Here is a 21,840-nt window from a genome sequence, read left to right as displayed (position 1 = left end):
TTATTTCGTAATGTCACGATTGTTACAAGAACAGAGGATAGAAGTACTCTTACTCCTACTGTTTTCGTTCATCCTCTGTCATCCAACCAGTTTGCCAATTTCTGTTCAATGGGAAAAATGAAGGATAGATTTTTGTCTATTAATTACTTCTATTGCGTACGTTAATCTCATAAATTGTGAAATGAGCATTAAATTCAGAGAAAAATTAGGGGTTTTATTTTAAAATTGAACTCCACTTCCACTACAAAAATGAATACATGCTCCAGGCTTACTTTCTAAGCTCCCTTTTCCACATGCACAATTGCTACATTCCTCTGGTGCTCATGAGCACATGAAAGATAAAATTTAGCATGATAGCACTAAAATCTAGGTAAGAGCCCAGTATATTATACCTAAACTGTGGTTTAATACAACAACCATACACAAAATTGTATATAGGATTTGGTTCCAAAAATTAGAACCCCACCCTGGTGAGTAATAAGTAACCCCACCCAGATGTGAGTATCTGGTCCCTTATTGGAAAGGAAATAGAAAACAAGTAATAAGATAACAGTCTACACTCACTGCAGACAGACAGCCTGATAGATTTTGAAGGAAATTCTAAGGCTGGTAGATAAGTTTGTATTGTCATTATTTTGCTTTTCTCTTTAAATTCTTATCTCCTAGACCCTGGTATTCCCCCTTGGGGCAGCAGTATAATATAAAAGCTTAACAGTCGATCTTAAATTTAGCTGACATTTTTATATCCTTCAAAACATACTTTTTAGATTGCACCCAAGAAGGAGATTATTAAATAGTAGCAGGAGACCAGTTAGTGGACCATTTTAACTGAACAAAAAACAGCACTGTGCCTTCTTGTTGACAAACCAAAAAACATTTATATAGTCATTATAATCAATTTCATAAATAAAAGGCTATTAATGACTGAGAAAAAAAGGGAAAAATTATATTTCTCCCAAGTCCCTTCATCCTCTCTTAAACTCCTTATTAGTTTAAGAAAGTGGAGGAAGCTATGCATGAAAAAGAGTGTACTTAGTTGAGCTGGAGTCTCTTGTGAAACAGGTTCTGTCAGTCAGAAGGCAAGGGTACATTTCTGTAATTATTTAAGCCTATTTTTTTTGTAGTAATTAGCCAGAGCTCCATTTTGCTGGAGCTGGCATCACTCACAGCTCACTTTTTTTTTTCAATTTAGACTTTTCGTTCCTTTTTATAAAATAAATTTACATATTTTCAGTCTCTCAATCCCTCCTATGTTTTATTTATGAATATAGCCCTTCTTGATGGTAACTCTAATGTGAAAGAGGTAGTAATTAACGTCCCAATCTGCTGGGTTAATCCCTTTCCACACTCTCTATAGAGAAGTTTAAGGTAAGTAACAGTTTACAGTCAATATTAGGTTTAATTATGCTTAATGAGAGTTGGTGTCTCTGTTTACTAACTGCATTTAGGTGTGTGGATCCTAGATGAATTTTCCCTTGGCCTCATTCTGATTTGTTAATAGTGCCACTGTGTACTGTATACTCAGTGCTTAAATCTATAAAGCTGCTTCTGGAGAACAAAGCAAGTAAGGCACCTGTTTCAGTTGAAACATTATTAAACAAATGAGTGCAGTTTTACCGCAACCACATCTTTCTTTGGGAAGGGTGCTGTTATTTTATAATGCTTTCCAAACAGGTCCATGTAAAAGGCTAATTGCTGCCTAAATTCAAGATCCTAGGTTAAGTCTATATATATTAAAAAATGTTTCAAACTAAGTACAATAATCAATGGTGAGTATTTTAAAACTATGGAGTATTAAACACTTCTAAGACTTTCTGTATTAATCTTTCAATGTTTTCATTCCAAGTACTATAATTGAAAACTACTTTGACAGGTAGTTTTTTTGCCTTGAAAATGTCTTTTGTCTTAAAATTATATTCAACTTTGTTGCTGTGTGTAAGACAAAACTTTTGTTTCCTTACTGAAACTATAAAAATAAGCATCAAAACAAACACCTTGGCCTCAAGGAAATCAGATAGTAAGCCGAGGGAAATTTGGTAAACAAATTTTTAAAGAACCCCTTTTTCCTATATTTTTGTTATGGATAAATTATGTATACAACTGACAATGTAGTTTCTTTAAGTCCATTCATAGTCTAATCAATTTAGTAAACATTTATTGAGTAAATACTTTGAGCTAAGCACAAAACTGAACATGACATACTCCCTTCTCTCAAGAAGCTTACCATCTAGAAATGAGCCAGGCATGAGTTAAAAACTTTAATAGGCTGGGTGCAGTGGCTTACACCTGTAATCTCAGCACTTTGGGAGGCCAAGGTGGGTGGATCACCTGAGGTCGGGAGTTCAAAACCAGCCTGATCAACATGGTGAAACCCCGTCTCTACCAAAAATACAAAAATTAGCCAGGTGTGGTGGCGCATGCCTGTAATTCCAGCTACTTGGGAATATGAGGCAGGAGAAATGCTTGAACCCGGGAGGCAGATGTTGCAGTGAGCCAAGATTGGGCCACTGCACTCCAGCCTGGGCAACAGAGTGCGAGTTTGTCTCAAAAAGCAAACAAACAAACAAAACCCAAAAACACTATGCTACAATATGGTAAATCATACTCATGTATTAAGGAGATACAGAAAAGATCAGTTGACCTGTAGAGGATAAATAAGGCCTCTGCTGGTGAAATAGCAGTTTTTTCTGGGTCATGTGCAGACTATAGCAGGCTAAATGAACAGTAAGAGTAAAGGCAGAAAGCATGACATCCACAGTGTATTTAAAAGACAGCAAACAGTGAAGTGTGTGTGGAAAGAACTATGTGCCTGGGTGGAGGAGGCAGGGGGTGATGGGAAGAGAGATGGGAGTTTGGAAGTTAGGGGCTCAAAGAGTGGACTGAGACCGAATTAAGAATTTTCAATGTCATCTTGTGTTAGCTTTTATGTAATATGAAGGATAGGAAAAGGTAAAGAGATAACACTACTAAACAAGGATAAGGTCTGAAAAAATTCTTTCAAACTAAACTGAATTCTTCTAAGCCTACTGATCTTTGAAAAACATTTTCAAATTTCAAACCTCCCATAATGTAATTTGGAAGCCCTTGCATTTAGATCAAAGAATTAGTTTGTGCCATGTGGAAAAAATTCCTAAAATATGTCTATCTGAAAGATGGGATAACATACTAATGGAAGCTAGTAGAAAGAGAAGCTGTTAGGTTTATACCCCAGGGAATCCTGAAAAATCTGCAAATAATTAAATGTACTTTGTGATATAAAAATCTGCTTATAATTAATTTCAGAAATTTTCTGCCTTTTGAAAATTCTCCCTTAGTTAATATGTCATGACATTGTTTTTGTTTTTTAAATTTTAATTGGCAACTAAAAGTTGTATATATTTATGATATACAACATGCTATTTTAACACATGCGTTACTCCACATATTTTTGTAGTGAGAAGACTTAAGGTATACTCTCATAGCAATTTTTAAGTGTAGAGTATATTTTTATTTACATGATGTACAACATATCTTTCAACTTATTCCTCCTGTCTAAGTGAAATTTTGTACCCCTTGACCAGCAGCTCCCCAGTCTCCCATCCCAGCCTCTGGTAACCAACATTCTACTCTCTGTTTCTATGAGCTTGACTTTTTTAGATTCCACATATAAGTGAGATCATGCAGCATTTGTCTTTCTGTACCTGGCTTATTTCACTTAACGTCCTCCAGGTCTATCCATGTTGTCACAAATAACAGCATTTTCTTTTTTAAAGATGACTTACATTGCATCATGTTTATGTATATTATTATCTATTCCTCCATTGATGGTCACATGATAATATCCATTCTGACAGGTGTGAGGTGATACTCACTGTGGTTTTAATTTGCATTTCTCTGATGATTAGTGATGTTGAGCATTTTTTCATATACCCATTAACCATTTGTATGTCTTCTTTGGGATATGTCTATTCAGGTCCCTTGCCTATTTTTCAATTAGGTTATTTGTTTTCTTACTATTGAGTTGTTTGAATTCCTTATATATTTTGGATATTAACCCCTTATCAGGTGTACATTTTGAAAACATATTCTTCCATTCCTTAGGTTGTGTCTTTACTCTGTTAAGTGTTTGCTTTTACTTTTGCTTTTAGAAAAATAAAAAAAAAGAGGCAAACATTTCCTTAAAATCCATAAACTAATGAGTTTTAAAAGAAAAGAATGCCATCCAAACTACATAATCAGAAAAAGACTTTCTACAGCTTAGATCCTGTTTTTACAGTATTTTAGAAATGTCTAAACACATGGCCTATGACAAATACTTGCCTCTTTTTGGAACATCAAGTACTTCTTTGTAACGGTATACTGATTTCCTTTTAAGGAATAATCTCTTTCCCTTCCAGTATAGTGTTGGTGAGATGGTAACTCCAGGTTCAAAGATAAACTTGGGGAAATTAGGTAGATAAAAACAGAGAACATGCAAAAAAATAAAGAAGCACACGAGGTGAATGAAGAAAAATGTAGCAAATTTATCAGAAAGATGGAAATTGTTTAAAAAAGTTTTAATATTTTCTAAATATGGTGAACATTTCTCCAATTTAAATAATCATCAGTTATTTAACACTTTCTATGTGCTAGGCATTGAATTCATCAATTTATTAATAATATCTCCAATCCTAATTATAACCCCAAGAGACAGATCTTATTTTTTCCATTTTCTTTTATCGGTGTGTAGGCTTAAACCCAGAGAACTAAAGTAATTTGCCCAACTTTTAATGAATAGTTCAGCCAAGACTGAATCTCAAATCCAATGGAAAATAAAATGGTATTTCCAGTATAGGAAGTACAAAACATACAGGTTAAATAAACAGAAGTTCACATATACCCATCAATAAGGAACTCCAAAATTACATCAGTCTGTTAAAAACATAAGCCACTCAAAGCTCTAGAGTTAACTAAGGTAGTAACATAATTCTGAAATTAAAATGAAAATATTTACATAAAGTTAAATATTTTTTTAAAAAATCTTTAAAAAGTACACTCAAACATACTGGGAAAATATTTTTCATGGGAAACATTTTAGGATAATACTATCTATTCCATAAGAAAAGAGTCACTTTCCTGAAGAGTTCTTTGCTTTCAGTGCTGTTGCCTAAATTAACTTTCTGTTATGAAACACATCACGCTAGTTTTAACCTACAGAATAATTTGAACAAAACCAAGTTAACCATTTCTAAAATACTTAAAATACAAAGAGGTGGTTGCGTAACCTTGAAGATAATTATTCAGATGTTTTTAAGTATTCATCTCTCCATAGTATTTTAGATGTAATTTTGTGAATTTAGCAACAAAGAACACAGTTTAGCACAAAATGAGGAAACCTGTTCAGAAGTGAAGAAATCATCTAAATATTAATAGATTTTATTAAATAGCAGCAGAAAACGATATACTTGGTGTTATTTTCAGCTATATAAATATCTTATTTTTATCCAATAAAAAACATACTAAATTCCTCCATTTCAAATACTGATGATATCAGCAAAGTGTTCACACATCTGGATATCTTTCTGTGTTTACCTAAACTGACCTTTCTGGTATGTACTGTACTTTCTATCTCAGTATCTTCAGTGTACATTTGCAAAAACTATTTGAACAGTTTACATTCTCCCACACCATGCTACTTCAAATGGTCTTCAAGACTTTCAAATTACTGTCAGACACTGGGCATTTTGTAGGCACATACTTTTGCATTCCTCCTCAAGGGAAAAAAAAAAAGAGGAAAAGCCTAGATTCCAATGGTAATAAAGTCTCTTTCACCCTGATAAATACATTTAAAAAGTTGATCTCGGCTGGTCGCAGTGGCTCACGCCTGTAATCTCAACACTTTGGGAGGCCGAAGCGGGTGGATCACCCGAGGTCAGGAGTTCAAGACCAGCCTGGCCAATGTGGTGAAACCCCATCTCTACTAAAAATACAAAAATTAGCCAGGCGTGGTGGCGGGCACCTATAATCCCAGCTACTCAGGAGGCTGAGGCACGAGAATTGCTTGAACCCAGGAGGCGGAGGTTGCAGTGAGCCAAGATCACGCCATTGCACTCCAACCTAGGTGACACAGCGAGACTCTGTCTCAAAAAAAAAAAAAAGTTGATCTCATCCTGATGCTAGAGTTGTATAAAATAAGTAAGATCTTAGTGTTAACTCACAAGATATTATATAAAAATCTTTATATGTATGTATACCAATGTACTATGCATAAACACATTTGAATATAGCATGCGTATATATGCAATCTATTTAGTATATTTGAATGTATATATTATCTATAGATACATATGCATTTACATTTCCACATGTATTCCAAAAACTTGGAGAGAAAATACTTAAACTGTTTTCAAAATACAAATTCTAAATGAAATAAAATGTTCTTTAAAAACTGTAATTAATGGCTGTTAGGTCAAACTGTAAACCAAAAAGGTCAAACCTTATAATTTATAGTTTGAGAGGTCATAGCTCAAATTATAACTTTAAAAAACTGATTATTTGTGAGTAATTTGACAAATGCATCTAATATAACTGAATGCATATAAAATATTTTTGAGAGTAAGAAGAATGTATGTCCAAGTGGACAGCTGATGGAGGAAATGGCCTTTTACTGAACAAGGCTGAAGTCCAGCATAATGACTTGGAATGCCTTTGAATGAGCATGCAGGCTGGAAGGAGAAACAGTATACACATCCAAAAGGGAGCATAATGAACTATCTGATCAGAAGACAAAAATACTCCACATATACGCCTAATGAGAAAAAAAAACACACTTCCGTCACCTCCTCTTTTTTCATCATTACTATACCCCAATTCACGAATGAACTCTGGGCTATTGATAAATAATCATCAAAAGAAATGATTTTTATAATTTAAAAATACTAGAAATTCCTATAATATTCCAATCTGAGATTTTCAAATGTCTATGGAGATCTTCTATATCAAATAAAGTAAGCCAGGTTTACAAAACTGTTTACGACTCATCTTGGATGCAAATATTACCACACCTAGCTTCATCTCAAAGCCACCTGCTCCTTAAAACATAATCTGAAATACTTTGGCCTCTCCACAATTTTTAATCTACAAGTAATCCACCATTAGAAGGCAGATCATTGAAGATAATTTTCTCCACTGTAGACTCAATTCCCTAACCCAAGCTAGAATTGAGAAGGTTAGCAAAATAGTCGTTTATTAATACATCTATGTCTCTAATATTTATTTATGTGCTTATTGTATCTCCCTATTAGACTATAAATAAAGACTAAGTCTCTGTTGTTCAACAGTTATCTATAATATCTACAAAGTTTCTGGTACAGAGCTGACATTCCATAAATATTCGCTGGAAAATGGAAAGAAGGGGTTGACAGAAGAAAGGAGGGAGGCCTGAGTTAGCTAATCTCCTTTAGTATTATTTGTGCAATTGTGGAGAGAAAAATCCCTAAAAATGTACACTGTATTTAATCAATCTACCCATCCAACAATTCACTGATACATTGATCCTTGAAACCAAAAAGATTTAAAATGGCTTCCAAAAGTACACAATTATATAATAAAATAAATTAAAACAGATGAAAAATTAAACGGATACAAAGTATAGTGGGGAACAGGATATTTCTATATGTATACTGGTAAAGTCAGTTAAATCACAGGAAAGAGAAGGAATTTGCTTTTTAATTTCTCCAATTTAACCTTATTATAACTACTATTATAATGGTGTTATAAACACTAAGCAAATATTTACTGGATCCTTGTCTAACCATTACTATGGCAAATACTCTATAACCAGGTACCTTATATCATGAGCCAGGCTACCTATTGGATGAGACAAATATTCAGTTATAAGAAAGTATAATATGTATGTTATAACAGTAAAATTATAGATTTTTGTAGGAGAGAAAAGTAGGATTCTCTGAACCAGCAAAAATGCTTACATGGTAACTGCTGAACTATGAACCCAATACTTCATGTACCAAGAGATTTTTCTGATACATGTAAATATGCATAGTTCTTGATACACAGGGAAATAAGTGGTCTCAAATGTTATCAGTACAAATGAGACTTGCACATGTAAATCACAATATGATAAGAAAACACATTTGAAAAGCATTATCTTTCTTGTAAGTGAATCCTTAACTCTGATTCCACTTAGCCTGGTAAGTGTTTCTGTCATTCCGTTGGGCCAGCCCACACATACTGGGCTCTTGATAGGTCCTGGGCTCGACCATCTGGCCCTTTGTGTACTTAATTCTTTTTTAATACTGACGAGTGTATTAGTAACACTTCCTTGATCACTGGTAAATATACAGCCACCACACAACTAAGATTTTCCTTAATTCTGAAATTCACTAATTAGTTGTGGGTACGGGTTAGTATTACAAAGGTATGTTGAGTGGTACTACAATGAGTAATGTAGTTCCCAAAAAGAAGTGTGTTAATTTACTTCCCACTTCATTAGAGGAATAAAAAACATCTTATCATCACTAAAGGATACAGAAAGAGACCTGGGTATTTTAGGGAACGGTAGACAGGGAGAAAGCATGAATGCAGCATTGACGCAAGAAACACAAATCACCTATAAATCTTGGACAATGTTCATGCTTTTTCTTAATACCTTCTGATTGCTTCATTTATTAGTGTGTTTTATGAAAACATTTTATTCAATTAATAAACAGGTTTCCAAAAAAAGCAAATAAGGTAAATGATTCCTATTTTCAAAAACTTGTCATTCTACTGGTACGGAAGTTATGCATTAGTCAACTCTGGAAGCTGCATTAATCTTTTCAAGCCAATAAGGTCTCAGTCAATTACTTGAGATAGCAGAATAAAATACAGGCTTAAAAGAAATAATGCAGCCCGGCACAGTGGCTCACACCTGTAATCCCAGCACTTTGGGAGGCTGAGGCGGGCAGATCACAAGGTCAGGAGATCGAGACCATCCTGGCTAATGTGGTGAAACCCCGTGTCTACTAAAAATACAAAAAATTAGCCGGGCGTGGTGGCAGGCGCCTGTAGTCCCAGCTACTCAGGAGGCTAAGGCAGGAGAATAGCATGAACCCGGGAGGCGGAGCTTGCAGTGAGCCCAGATCATGCCACTGCACTCCAACCTGGGCGACAGAGCAAGACTCTGTCACACACACACACACACACAAAAAAAAAAAAAAAAATGCAATTTCCAAAGGTGCTACCAAGTCATTTAGAGAGTAGATATGGTACAATTATGAGTATCAAAACTGGGAATTTATATATTTTAAGCCTACCATAAAACATATTTACTTTTTTTCTTTTGTTGGGTGAGAGATATTCTAATGCTGTTTATTTTTCCAGAAGATTCAGATTATTCAAAGTGTATCAGCTGATTGTTATGTGTGTTAATTCAAGCATTGAGTTTAAATAAGCATAACTCAACTCCCTAAAACTAAAGATTCTGTGTAAGGTTGGGCCAATGCCCTCATTCCTAGGATCAAACCATGTAAGACCAGACAAACGTCTCTTAGAGATTTTTGGGGGTTCCAGTCCTTCTCCTTTGTCCATAGACATGTTAGGGAAAGGATGACATTTTCTTATGGCACTTACCCCAAATAACTAAAATGTCAACAAAAAATAGATAAAAGTGGGGATTGTAAAATAGGTGTTAATAATTCCTTAATCGAATCTTGTAACTAATGAAAAAACACTAGTTCATATGCAGAAGTAAACTGATGAAAGGATGAACAGAATAAACAAGGAGGAAAAGACACATTTTTAGATATGTAATTTAGAAACTGTCAAAAAAAGTGGGACATGTCTTATTTAACTGGTGTATGAGAAGAATGGATGCTTTTACAGGCACATAAATGCAGGTACAGAAAGGCAATAGGAGCTTTGTGTTACAATGGAAGTTAAACTCCTCTGGGCAGTGATCAGCTAAGATGGAACAGAGACAGTTACAATGCAATGATTAACTAGTGGACAAAGCTTTTATTTATGGCAGGTATGTAAACAATTGGGGCAGCAATGTTGGAGGCCCCTCCTCATCAAGCAGCTTTGCCAGTACAGACTGGATTCCTGGAACCAGGAAAGACACAAAAACAATAAAACCTAGAGCCAGCTAAGGGAGAGTCAATGCAATCCATCTCCAAATTTTAAATATTACTGGAAATCTACACTGAAGAATGTTTTCCCTTGGGATTGGCATACACTGTGGTTATAGAATGTTGACCAACACTTACCTTTATTTATCTTACTATGCAGAGCAATATGCCTAAAATACCTACTTAGAAATTCTCATTATATTACAGAAAAAGGAGATTCTAACATTAGTTGGCAGAAATTTTTGTTGATAGGCATGAACATCATGTCATTACATGAACAGATGGTTAAAGTGAGTCCATTTCATTGACAGTATATATTGTGGGTCTTTTTATTCTGAACAACAAAACAAAACAAATACACAAGAGGTCATTGTGACTTCCCTCATTTGGTTGGCAGCTTTATCTGTAAAATATGAAAATAAAAAACTAACATGGACTATAATCCTGCATGTACCATTGGTACCTGCATAGTACCATTTCTGCATAAGATTTAATCAAATATTTTATTCATATTCAGAAATCCTGATATTTGTGAAGATGGAAAAATACATGGGATATTTTTAACTTTCAACTTCACGATCTCCAGTAAAAGTAGAAAAATAATCATACTTCATATTATTTGGTTTTTTGAGCTAGCCAAAAAATTATTAGTATACAAGAAAAAAGGAAGTTACCACTCTTTACTTGTCTTCAGGTCTTTTAATGTAATCTCAGGAAAAAAACATATTTAACAAAAATGGAAATTATCATGTTAAAATCTATTCCACTTTGAAAAGCTATATTCTTTCTCCCTCTCAGATAATTTTAAATATAAAAGCTGAAATGTTCATAACCAAATAAATCGTCTAGCAGATATCCAATCACCAAACATTAATTTTACACCATGAGGTTTCTTTAATTTTTCTCTCTCTCTCTGTCTCTCTCACAGACACATACACACACACACACACACACACACACACATTCACACAGATAGGTTGCTAACTTGATTCTTAGTATGGTAACTTAATCTCATAACCATCCCAAAATATACTTTACCTTGATTTTGTAAATAAAAATAAATAATCTTATGGGGCAAGGCAGGGATAAAAATTAGAAGTATATCTCTAACTATAATAGCTAATAATAAAAAAACAGCAGAAAATTACTGAAAATTATATTGCTAAAATGTATCTGTACATGTGGCTGTGAAAACTTAGGTGCAAAGAGAATTCTAGTTAACTACCTTCAGAAAGAGCTAATGAAATATGAGGTTTAAGAGTACATCTTTAGTACTTCTGTACCTTAAAATATTGCCGAGTATTAATTTTTCATCAAGTTGTCATTTTCTCTGACATTTGGTTTTATTAATCAAGGCATTTATCATTAATTTGTAGAAAATATCGTAATTAAGCCAAATAAAATAAAATCCTTAAAAGGTTAAAATTAGAAAGCAGGTGAATTAGAACTTTGACATTACCCTGTTGACATACAGGAGCTTTCTGGAAGTATGAGAATGAAGTTTTTTTCAGTGAGTTTGGTGCCTCGATCTTGGGGCTGGCTGGTTTTTAAAAAATGTTATAAAGATTTGATTTAAACCTCTCTGACAGTTTTGACATTCAGGTGAAAGTACTGCTGCTGCATTTGGAACAATTTGCATATCCCACTGCTAAACAGAATGTTTGAGGTGTGCACTGGTGTAAAGAAATTAAAAACAAGCTATCACACATGCTTAAGTGTATGTATTCACAAAACTGATGGTTGGATCGTACCACCCCATCCCCCTCCAATGTAATCTGTGATTTACTCTTCTATAATAAATTACCCTACCATGTTAGTCTCGCTGGAAAATCTAACCATGCATGTAAGAAGCAAAGTAATTACAGCCCCCTCTTGTCTAAGAAGCCTCCTTCAATCCCTATGAACTCTTTATACACAATGCAGCCACATGAGTCTATTGTAAACTTCTTGCCTGAAATTCTGGACTTCTGACTATCAGTAGCCACTAAATCTCATTTGAAGAGTTTCAGTGTCCCCAACAAATACAATTTTATTTCTTATAGTTAGTTGTAAAGCTCTTCCTCAGGAGAAATTTTTACCGACATTTTGACTTTAAGCCAATATCTCTGTTTAACGAAAGAACACAGTTTAAAATCATGAGTTCCAAACCAGTAAAAAAAAAAAAAAAAGGAGGACAGAGGGACATAATACATAACGAAATAGAAATAGAAGGAAGAAGAGTTATAGCAACACCTAATTAGGCTGAAATATTCAGAAAGAGTATAAAATTTCTACTTTTTTAACTTACAATTTCATATTATTTTTAGGTATACATAGAAAAAGATATTTAATGTGTTTAAGGACAATAAAAGAAAAACCATAAAAGAAAAGAAAAGTTGAGGTAGCAAATCCAAGACCTTAAATATCATAAGACAATTCAAGAAGATAAAGCCCATTCAGGAAAATATCACTGGACATTACCTTCAGCCTTCAGAGTCCCAAAGGCAATTCTTAACACTTCTTTTTATTTGTCTGTAAAAAAAGGAATACTTAAAATTAGAAATCTGCCGAGGAAAACATTTGCATTTCTATAATATCTTTATGACCCAGGTAGCTGAGTTTGTGTATGCCAACTAACATCTATAGTTTTAAAAAGAAAACTGAAAGCTAACACATTCATGTGTGTACAAGTACTCAGTAAAATGTGGCCCAAATATACAATCTAAACCACTGCATATACATTTTTGAGGAGGCATAGCACAGTGTTTGCTATAGTATCATAAAAAGTTATCTTAACTCATAGGGATATTTGCATTTTTATTTTCATGTTTTCTTTTAAGAAAATCAAATCCCAAATTGCTTTTAGCCTATTTACTTGCTCATTCTTATTAACAGAGAGTTCGCAAAGTTCTATGATGTATAATGTACTGGTCATCACTGGTGAGTTCAAAAGTATGCAAAGATAAAACACAAGCCCTATTCTCAAAACAGTAGGTAAGGTTAGAGATATTTGCATAAACACAGAAAACCCAAAGAAAATAAAAAGAAAATGGGTGGAAAGAAATAAAGATACAAAGGGTAACATGTTCAGTACAGCTTAGTACCTAAGGCATTGACATTAAAACATGGCTTAATATTTCCTGTTTTAGCAGAAAGGCTAATAGTAGGGTCCTACCCATATTTAGATGCAAGGATGCCAAACAAATGGATGGGTTGCTTCTAAATTTCTTTAGTATAGAATTGAAGCTGGATGGGAACAGGCAGGATGTTGAGGTTACTTTAAAGCTAATTTGGTGATTTTGACTATAGAAAGATTTAACTAAAAACAGCTCTCCTATTAAAAATTGAATTTGATGTTGTGTTCCCATTAGAAAATGATCTCTCTAAATTTGCTACGAAATCTCAATGATGACCTTGATGCCACATTTACTAATAATCTCCACAGAGATTTAGCCATTCAAAGTTTCAAAACCAGTTTTAATAATGGAAATGCAATACATAAACATATGCTTGATTCTATAATCTAGTACATCTACAGTAAAATGCCCATTAAAATTTTAAAAATCTGAGGATTTTAATTGACTATATCATTAATATGCATGCACAATATTTTTGCAAACAACAAACCACACTAGTAAACCAAAACAAACATTAGGTTTGGTTGCACTAATAGACAAATAGGGTCCAGAAAAGGAATCTGACAGTCCTGTTATATTTGGGGTGCATCAGCATTATTACAGTTATTCTGCATCTGCAAACTAGGAGAGATGCTAAAAGTTAGTAACTGCTAGGAGGAGTGAGACCAGAACAATTAATGATGAAGAAACAGGATGATTAGGAACAGAAAAGAAAAAATGTTCTAATCATAGAGATAAGGTGGAGGACACCTTTGAGAAAATTAATTTGGCAACTACATGATATATTACAAAAGTTATTTTTATTAATTTATTATCTGTCTCTTCCTCTAGAATGGAAGTAACATAAGGGCAGGCACTTTGTTTTTTTCACTGTAACCCCACTTTCTTGAATAGTGCCTGCCATATACTAGGATATCAATGAATATGTACTCAATGAATGAATGAACAGCCTAACCAATAAAATAGGCACTAAATCTGTATCTATTTACAGATGAGAAATTTAGGCTTAAAGAAATTACATCATGTATACCAAATTAAATTGTCATTCTGCAACTACAAACTCCTACAATGCATTGTTTATTCTTCCATTCAATATTCATTCTAGCAACAGGAGAAACAGGCAATAAACAAATAAATTGTTAGACTTATAATGTCATATAATTAGTACTATGAAGTCAGACAAAACAAGATAATGGCACTGAGAGTTACATGGCCTGATATTTTAGATAAATTTGGACAGGGAAACTTCTCAAAGGAGGTAAGAATAATAAGAAACCTGAATCAATCAAAGGAGGTAAGAATAAGAAGAAACCTGAATCAAGTAAAGAAGACAGTCAAAACAAAAAAAATCTGAAGGACTGGCTGGGTGAGGTGGCTCACGCCTGTAATCCCAGCACTTCGGGAGGCCGAGGCAGGCAGATCACCTGAGGTCAGGAGTTCAAGACCAGCCTGCTCGACATGGCGAAACCCCGTCTCTATTAAAATACAAAAAATTAGCCGGGCATGATGGCGGGCACCTGTAATCCCAGCTACTCAGGAGGCTGAGGCAGGAAAATTGCTTGACCCCAAGAGGTGGAGGTTGCAGTGAGCCAAGATCGCGCCACTGCACTTCAGCCTGGGCGACAAGAGCAAAACTCCGTCTCAAAAAAAAAAAAAAAAAAAAAAATCTGAAGGACCATCTGAATTGTTTTAGGATTAAATAATATATATTTCCTTGCCTAGTATAATGGCCAGGATATGCCAAAAGATGCACTCAATACTTTTTATTATATTGCTAGTATTTTTATAAATTGTAAGTTTCCCCACTAGATTACATTGTCAAAGGCATTTACTGTTATTTTCCTTAAAGTTCCTTAAATAGTGCCTAGCAAGAGCTCAATAAACATTTAGAGAACAAAAATAGAAAGACACAATTTTCAGTTCATTAATTAGAAAATAAACAGACTACATGAATATGAAAAAGTCACCATCTTTCATATGCCTGAATCAATCTAACTCTGTTAAATCAATTTCACATAATATTTCACCTTTCCTAAATTAAAAAAAAAAAGAAAAAGGGGAAAATATATTAAATGGCTAGGGCCAAGAAGTCATAGATAACAAAAGAATGAGAAAGAATCAGAAGAAAATTAAGTTATTAACATTAGGCCACTCTCTTTACTATTTACATGCTGTCTGACTCCATCAAATTAACACATTTTTCCAGTGCAGGGACACTGCTACACAGATACCTGATTCATTTATGTATTCCTAATGCAAGCACAAGCCTTGTTATATAACAAATATCAAAAAAATCTTTGTCGTACTGAAATGAACTAAAATGATTTTTAGTAGTTTTGATGCTTTAAAGCTAGCTCAAAACAATAACAACAAACCAGGGGACTGACAAACTTAAAAAACAAATTTAAACAGAGAAAATATCAAGCATTAGGTTTGAGTCCTGTAGCAAAGAAGCAGAGAAGAAGGTAGGTTCTTTCCAAAGAGTGAAATATAAGTGACAGTGTGATATTGGCATTGGAAGAGATAGATCAGTAGAAGAGGCCAGGGGAACTCAGGTATGGGGTAAATGTTACAAGTAACATTTCCATGAACAGTGTTAAGATAGCTGACTGATTACATGTGGAAAAATAAATTCTGTTCTCTAATTCTTATCAGTACTAAAATATAAATCAGGTCAATAAAACCCAGTATAATATATAAAACAATCAAGGACCTCTACAAAAATACATATGTATAATTTTCTGAACTCCAACGTGGGAAGAACTTTTAAAGTACATACACAGTGGTATATAATATAAGCATAAAGATTTATGATGTTTAGTACTTAAAATTAAAAATTTTAGCCTGGGCAACATGGGGAAACCCTGTCTCCACAAAAAATACAAAAATTAGTTGGGCATGGTGGTGCACAACTGTAGTCCCAGCTACTCAGGAGGCTGAGGTGGGAGGATCACCTGAGCCTGGAGAGGTCAAGGCTACAGTGAGCCATGATCCTGCCACTGTACTCCAGTTCGGGCAAGAGAACAAGACCCAGTCTCAAAAAAAAAAAAAAAATAGTGTAAGGCAAAAAACATCTTTAACAAATTTCAAAATTAACAGGCCAACAAAAAATAAATATTTTTAAAGTGCATAATGTTCATTGGATTAAGAGCCTTTATAAATAAATAAACATATTTTTCTACTTTTTAAAATGAGCAAAATACATGAATAGGCAATTCACAATAGAACTGTGAGTTCTCTTCTAAAATATGGAATGCATTTATAAATATATTTAAACATATATAAAATATATTTTAAACTATATATAAAATAGTAATACTTATTACTATTTATTAATATTAAATAATATTATTAATTCTAAATAATACCTATAAGTAATAAGGTGAAATAAGAAGCTAAAATACACATGAAATAATATTAATCTGCAATAGCAATGAAAGAAATGCAAATTAAATAAACTAAAATATTCTAGAATAGTGAACTGGTTAGATAAATTATATGTAATAGGATATTAAGTGTTCATTAGACATGGCAAGTGAAAATATATAATACATCATTAAGCTTAGAAAACAGGTTATAAAATGGTAATAATGATAATATACCAATATTTAATAATTTTTCTCTATATAATATAAATACAGACTATGCACAACTTTTGGTTATATGCATATGTAAGTATAGATCTGTATGTACTAGGTGTGTGTGTGTTTGTGTGTGTGTGCTTGTGTGTGTATTAGAAAAAGTATGTATGTGACTGTAAAAAACTTAAACTACATTATTCTTTGAATTTATCTTAAGATTATGACAGGTTTTTTTTCTTCTTAGAATTTATTTCCAAATTTTCTGTAATAAAACAAATTACTTTTTATAAACGTAAAAAGCACTAAAGAAGGCACCTAGTTTATGTTCCAGGAAAGAAGAATTTAATGTTATATTATTAGAATTCCTGAATGTTAAGAAAGACATTTGAAAATGTCTATCTGTCATTTTTGGTGAAATCTTTTTAACTGCATAGATTTTTTTAAAGAAAAAAAATGTAAGGAAGGAAAGGAGAAAGGGCAGGTGTCGTGAGGAAGCGAAGAGAACAACAAAGAAAGAAAAATAGGATTTATAAAGATAACAGCAACTACTCATAATGGTATCTATTAGGTTCCTAGCAACCAAATTTTAACTGGTAACATCTCTAATTAAATTTTCAAAGAAAAGCACAGCCTGGAATGTATAAAACTTAAGTTGGAGGTTACATTTATACGGTGAACATACTTTTACAAGAGAAAATAGATAAAATGTTCATCGATTTCAATGATAGGACTACTGTATAGAGACAAAATATGCCATGAGAACATAAGATGCTCCAAATCAGTTTTGGAAGTAGGAGTAGTATAAATTTCAATTAAGTAAAAGTTTAAAGTAAGCAAATTTTAAGTAGCTATAAAATCATGCTGTTCATTCCCATATAAGAAATGTTTTTCAATCCATAGTCCTTAACATGTCATTCAAAACATATGACCCTACAACATATGAACTATGACTTCTGGCTAATTGTTTCAATGGACATTATTTTGTATAAGGCCTTCCCAATGAGTACAAAATGAATAGAAACTGTTAAAGACCATTCTCTATTAATAATTATAGCAAACAAGTCTTCATTAAATAAAAATTTAAACATAAGGTTTAGTTGTATTTTATTTTAAAAGGCAAATGAAAGCCAACTGATCATCCTGAAAGATCATAAAGAACCTGTACAGTTCCATTGTCAAGAAGACAAGGATACATTCCTTCAAAGACTGGAAAAGCCTTAATTTCAGTTCATCCGTAATCATGCATCCTAAGGTGGAGGTATTCATTTTGGATTTGGATATATTATTAGATTTTTAAAACACCAGGGAAATCTGGTAAGTTCTATGGTATATTCTCAAAGAACCCTTCATAAGATTGGTCTGGCTAAACCCCATACTAAAGCCATCTGAAATAAAGTCAAATTCCATGGAGCTGGAGCTCGAGAGCAACAACAAAAGACCATTCACTGAGTCAGTTATACTTGCTCTTAGGTATTTCAGGTTTGCTTCTAAATAGAGGGAAAAAGTACAGAAAGATTAGGTACTAAATACTGTTTTTAACTCTAAAATACAATCAATTTTTTTCTTTACTTGTCTGTTTAAAAGTAACCCGAGCCCTTCCTTTTATTATGTGAAGCTTCACTCTGTTTATTTTTATTTCCCAAGAGCAAAATGCCTTAAATAAATTCTTAAAAACCAACACACCAACAAATAAATAAATTAAAACTCAATGACTATAAAAAGTACACAATCTAACCTGCTTAATTATTAACAGGTAAACACAATGCACTTCTAAATTATTTACTTAATCCCCTTCAACTAAAAACTTTAAAGTTTTTGGGCTTAAAATGTATATCCTTTCTAAGGATCCATAAAAGAATTATTTAAAAATCTTCTATTTAGCCATTTTAGTAAAAGCAATTTTAAAATACCAAAGTAAATATGCACTTAAACATTTACATAAGTTCATAAAAAATAGAAGACTTTTTTTAAATTTCACAGGTCAGTAAAATTATTTTTCTTCCGGCTTTCCCTAGTCTTCTGTCACATATTTCACTCCACCATGAGCAGAAATATTCAGTACTAAATTATATTAGATTGATATAATAGTTTTGAAGTAAGCATTTATAGAATACTCTTATTCCTGAGTATACCATAAGAAATGTATAACTATGAAACTATAAAATATTAATAATTTTGAAACTTCAAGAAAAAAAGTGAATAAATTCAAAAATCACTATTTTATCCAGATAAGACTGGACTATTTTCACCAGCATAGCTAATCACTGAAGAAAAATTGCTGCTTGATGCAAGTAACCATTGATTACCCGAAATGTTGGTTAGTTAAATGTTCTGGTTAGCTAAGGGTTCTAGGGGGAAAAGTGTTTTTGTTTTTAGATCATTTTAACTAAAAATATAAGATGTTTAGTAGATTTCTCTGCCTTAGTAAATAGGGAATTATAATTTTATCTTTCACTTAAAATGAAAAATTATGTTGCCTTAGAGGATGGCTCTTGAACTTTTGGGAAGTCAGAAGGGCCTCTGGGACGATGATAAAAAACCAAGAATCTTTTTTCTCTAGAAAAGTGCATATGATCACAAAATTTTGTAGGAAATTTCCAGGGGTCCAGAGACCCACATAAAAACTCCTTGCTTTCTAATTTTACAGAATTCTAAATAATTAGACATAGGAGATTGCACTCATACAGTAACCCCCAGGACAAAAGGAGAATGTTTGAAGTTCCTTCTGAAGACAGGCCTAATAATGAGCTATTTTGTTATGATTTGTATCCTTTCTTCTAAAAGGGTTGTGTAAAAACAATTCTGGTTAATTTAGTCTTGGTTAAAGGTTAAATATGTTTCCTTTAAGGACAATTGCATTACAAGGTATTTGAGCTTTGAAACAAAATAGTGCTGCTTTAAAAATCATTCCACATTTTAGAAGTGACAACAATTTTCTTCTTATATTTTTGTAACAATAGAAGGCAGAGTCAAAGAGAAAGCTATTTAATTTTCATCTTTACTTCTAAAGATTAACAGATAATAGCAAATACGTGAGCAGTCCCCATATTCAGGTTCTATTCAAAGCGCTTTTATTTGTATTTACTTATTTAAACCTAACAAAAACTCTAGGAGGTAGATAATATCATTATACCCACTTTATCGATGTGCAAACTAAGGAACAGAGGGAGTAAGTAATTTGCCAAAGGACACCCTTTTACTGAGTGGCAGAACCAGGATTTATGCCCCCGTCAATCTGGTTGCAGAGTTCGGATTCCTACAGACCATGTTCCATTTCCAGCTTTAATCTTTCATGAGTTCTTCAATCTTTCGTGAGTTGATGGTTTTTCTTGTGTGTTATTATATTTAACACAAGTCTACCTCTTCACTACCATGCAAGGAACTTTCATACTGGTTTTCCCAGAAAAATTCATTTGGTGAATTGTTCATAAGATGCTGACAAAACTGGCCCCATCTCTGTGCAGCTGGCAGTTTTATACCATAGTAAATTTCCCAGTCAATGCCAAAAATTGAAAAAATAAGGTACCACCAGCTAGTAAATGTGGAATTATACAATAAAAGCTGACCTCTCATTTCCTTTTTGGAAATAGTTTTCATGGGATAAATATGTGAATGATTATATTCCAAAGGCAACCAGGACAACAGTATAAATGGGCAATATTATCATAATAACTTCTCAAAGGCAGGATTGTCTGCTATTCCTAATTCGTCTGATGAGAGGTACAGCAGTCGATACAACTTTTAATTTCTAGTCCTAAATCATTTCTATGACATAACATGTCAAAGTAAAATGCATACTTAGTGAGGGCCAGCAAGGGGCCAAATTTGCAGTATGACTATTTTCTTGAAATATCCTCTTGGCAGATTGCTACCAAAGACAGCAACCAATTTGTAATGCAGGATTTGCTTTCAGTGTACCAATCTTTATACATTGAGTAATTTCATGAAGAGCAAAGGCTGACTTAAAAAATAAATAAAATAAATAAATCCCATCCTTATGGTTTGCACAGAACAGGTTTTAGTTATAAATTCATTCCATTTAATTTTTATTGAATTACTCCTTAAAATAAATGCAAACAGGCAGGTATCAGTGAGACCCAAGTATAAAAGGGCACAATAAAGCAGAATGTTCAAAGTCCTAAAATATGGTTAAATGTCAGATATACAGAAAAGAAGCTACAACTCAAGGCAAATGGAAATACAAATACAAGATAACATAAGGAAGAAGCTTGATAATTAAGGCAGTTTTTTTTTTTACATTAGACCTATAGACTTTTATGAAGAAATTCATTTCAATGCAGCCAAGCTAGGCTGGGAATGAGAACCTGGTTAATATAAAAGTATGCCTGGAATAAAATATCATCCTTTGCCTCTATCTATCTCTGTATCATCCTACACACCATAATAAAACAAATATTTGGAAATCATCTAGTTATTTCCTATAATAATTCCTAATGATTTACAGTATCAAGTCCTATATACTTGGTTTTCAAATTCCTCCATAATCTAGTTCCATTATATATCCTCACTTCCAAATAATGCAGAAATTATACTGTCTCACCCAACGAAATAAGATTTTAAATAAATATACATTGTTTCAGCAAACAATTATTGGGTCTACAATGTGTCATGCAATGTTCATGTAGCTGAAATATTTTCACGTATATATCAGGTTTTTCCTATGCCCTCAACTTGTCCTTCACGATGTCCTTCCTATATAGTTCAGCATGAGGTACTCGTGTCTACTCTGTCAATTTCTGTTAAATTCATAGTGAACTCAAATTAATTTTAACTCGAGAAACGCCAGTTAGAGAAATTAAAGTATGATATATAGTTACACCGAGGAACCAGATTTAGAACCGGAGCAGCATTGTTTCTCAAGGCCGTTCTTGTCTTCATATTTCATAGTCAAAGGTCAATGTTGAAAAAGCTGATGAAAGCTAATAGTAAAACTCTCAAGTCTGTACCCAGGCAAAGCACCTGATCAGTATCTGATCCAAGCAAGTCAAAAATGAAAAGAAATTTGTGTATAACTTTTGGCTTCAGACTGATATGAAA

General features: G+C 33.2%; 1 protein-coding gene across 17 annotated transcripts in view; it reads right to left on the bottom strand.

Annotated features, from left to right (window-relative positions):
- ZBTB20 (zinc finger and BTB domain containing 20) overlaps positions 1-21,840 on the bottom strand; it is an 841,831-nt gene that overhangs the window by 655,056 nt on the left and 164,935 nt on the right. For all 17 annotated transcript variants that reach the window (XR_010139138.1, XR_010139137.1, XM_024244272.3 and 14 more), the window contains one exon: positions 12,546-12,596. The gene's annotated coding sequence lies outside the window, so the exon portion shown is untranslated. The remainder of the gene's footprint in view (positions 1-12,545; positions 12,597-21,840) is intronic.

This window comes from Pongo abelii, chromosome 2, assembly GCF_028885655.2.
Source record: "Pongo abelii isolate AG06213 chromosome 2, NHGRI_mPonAbe1-v2.0_pri, whole genome shotgun sequence".
Classification (NCBI taxonomy): domain Eukaryota; kingdom Metazoa; phylum Chordata; class Mammalia; order Primates; family Hominidae; genus Pongo; species Pongo abelii.
The sequence above is the reverse complement of the archived record's forward strand: the minus strand, read 5'-3'. Positions and strand labels throughout refer to the sequence as shown.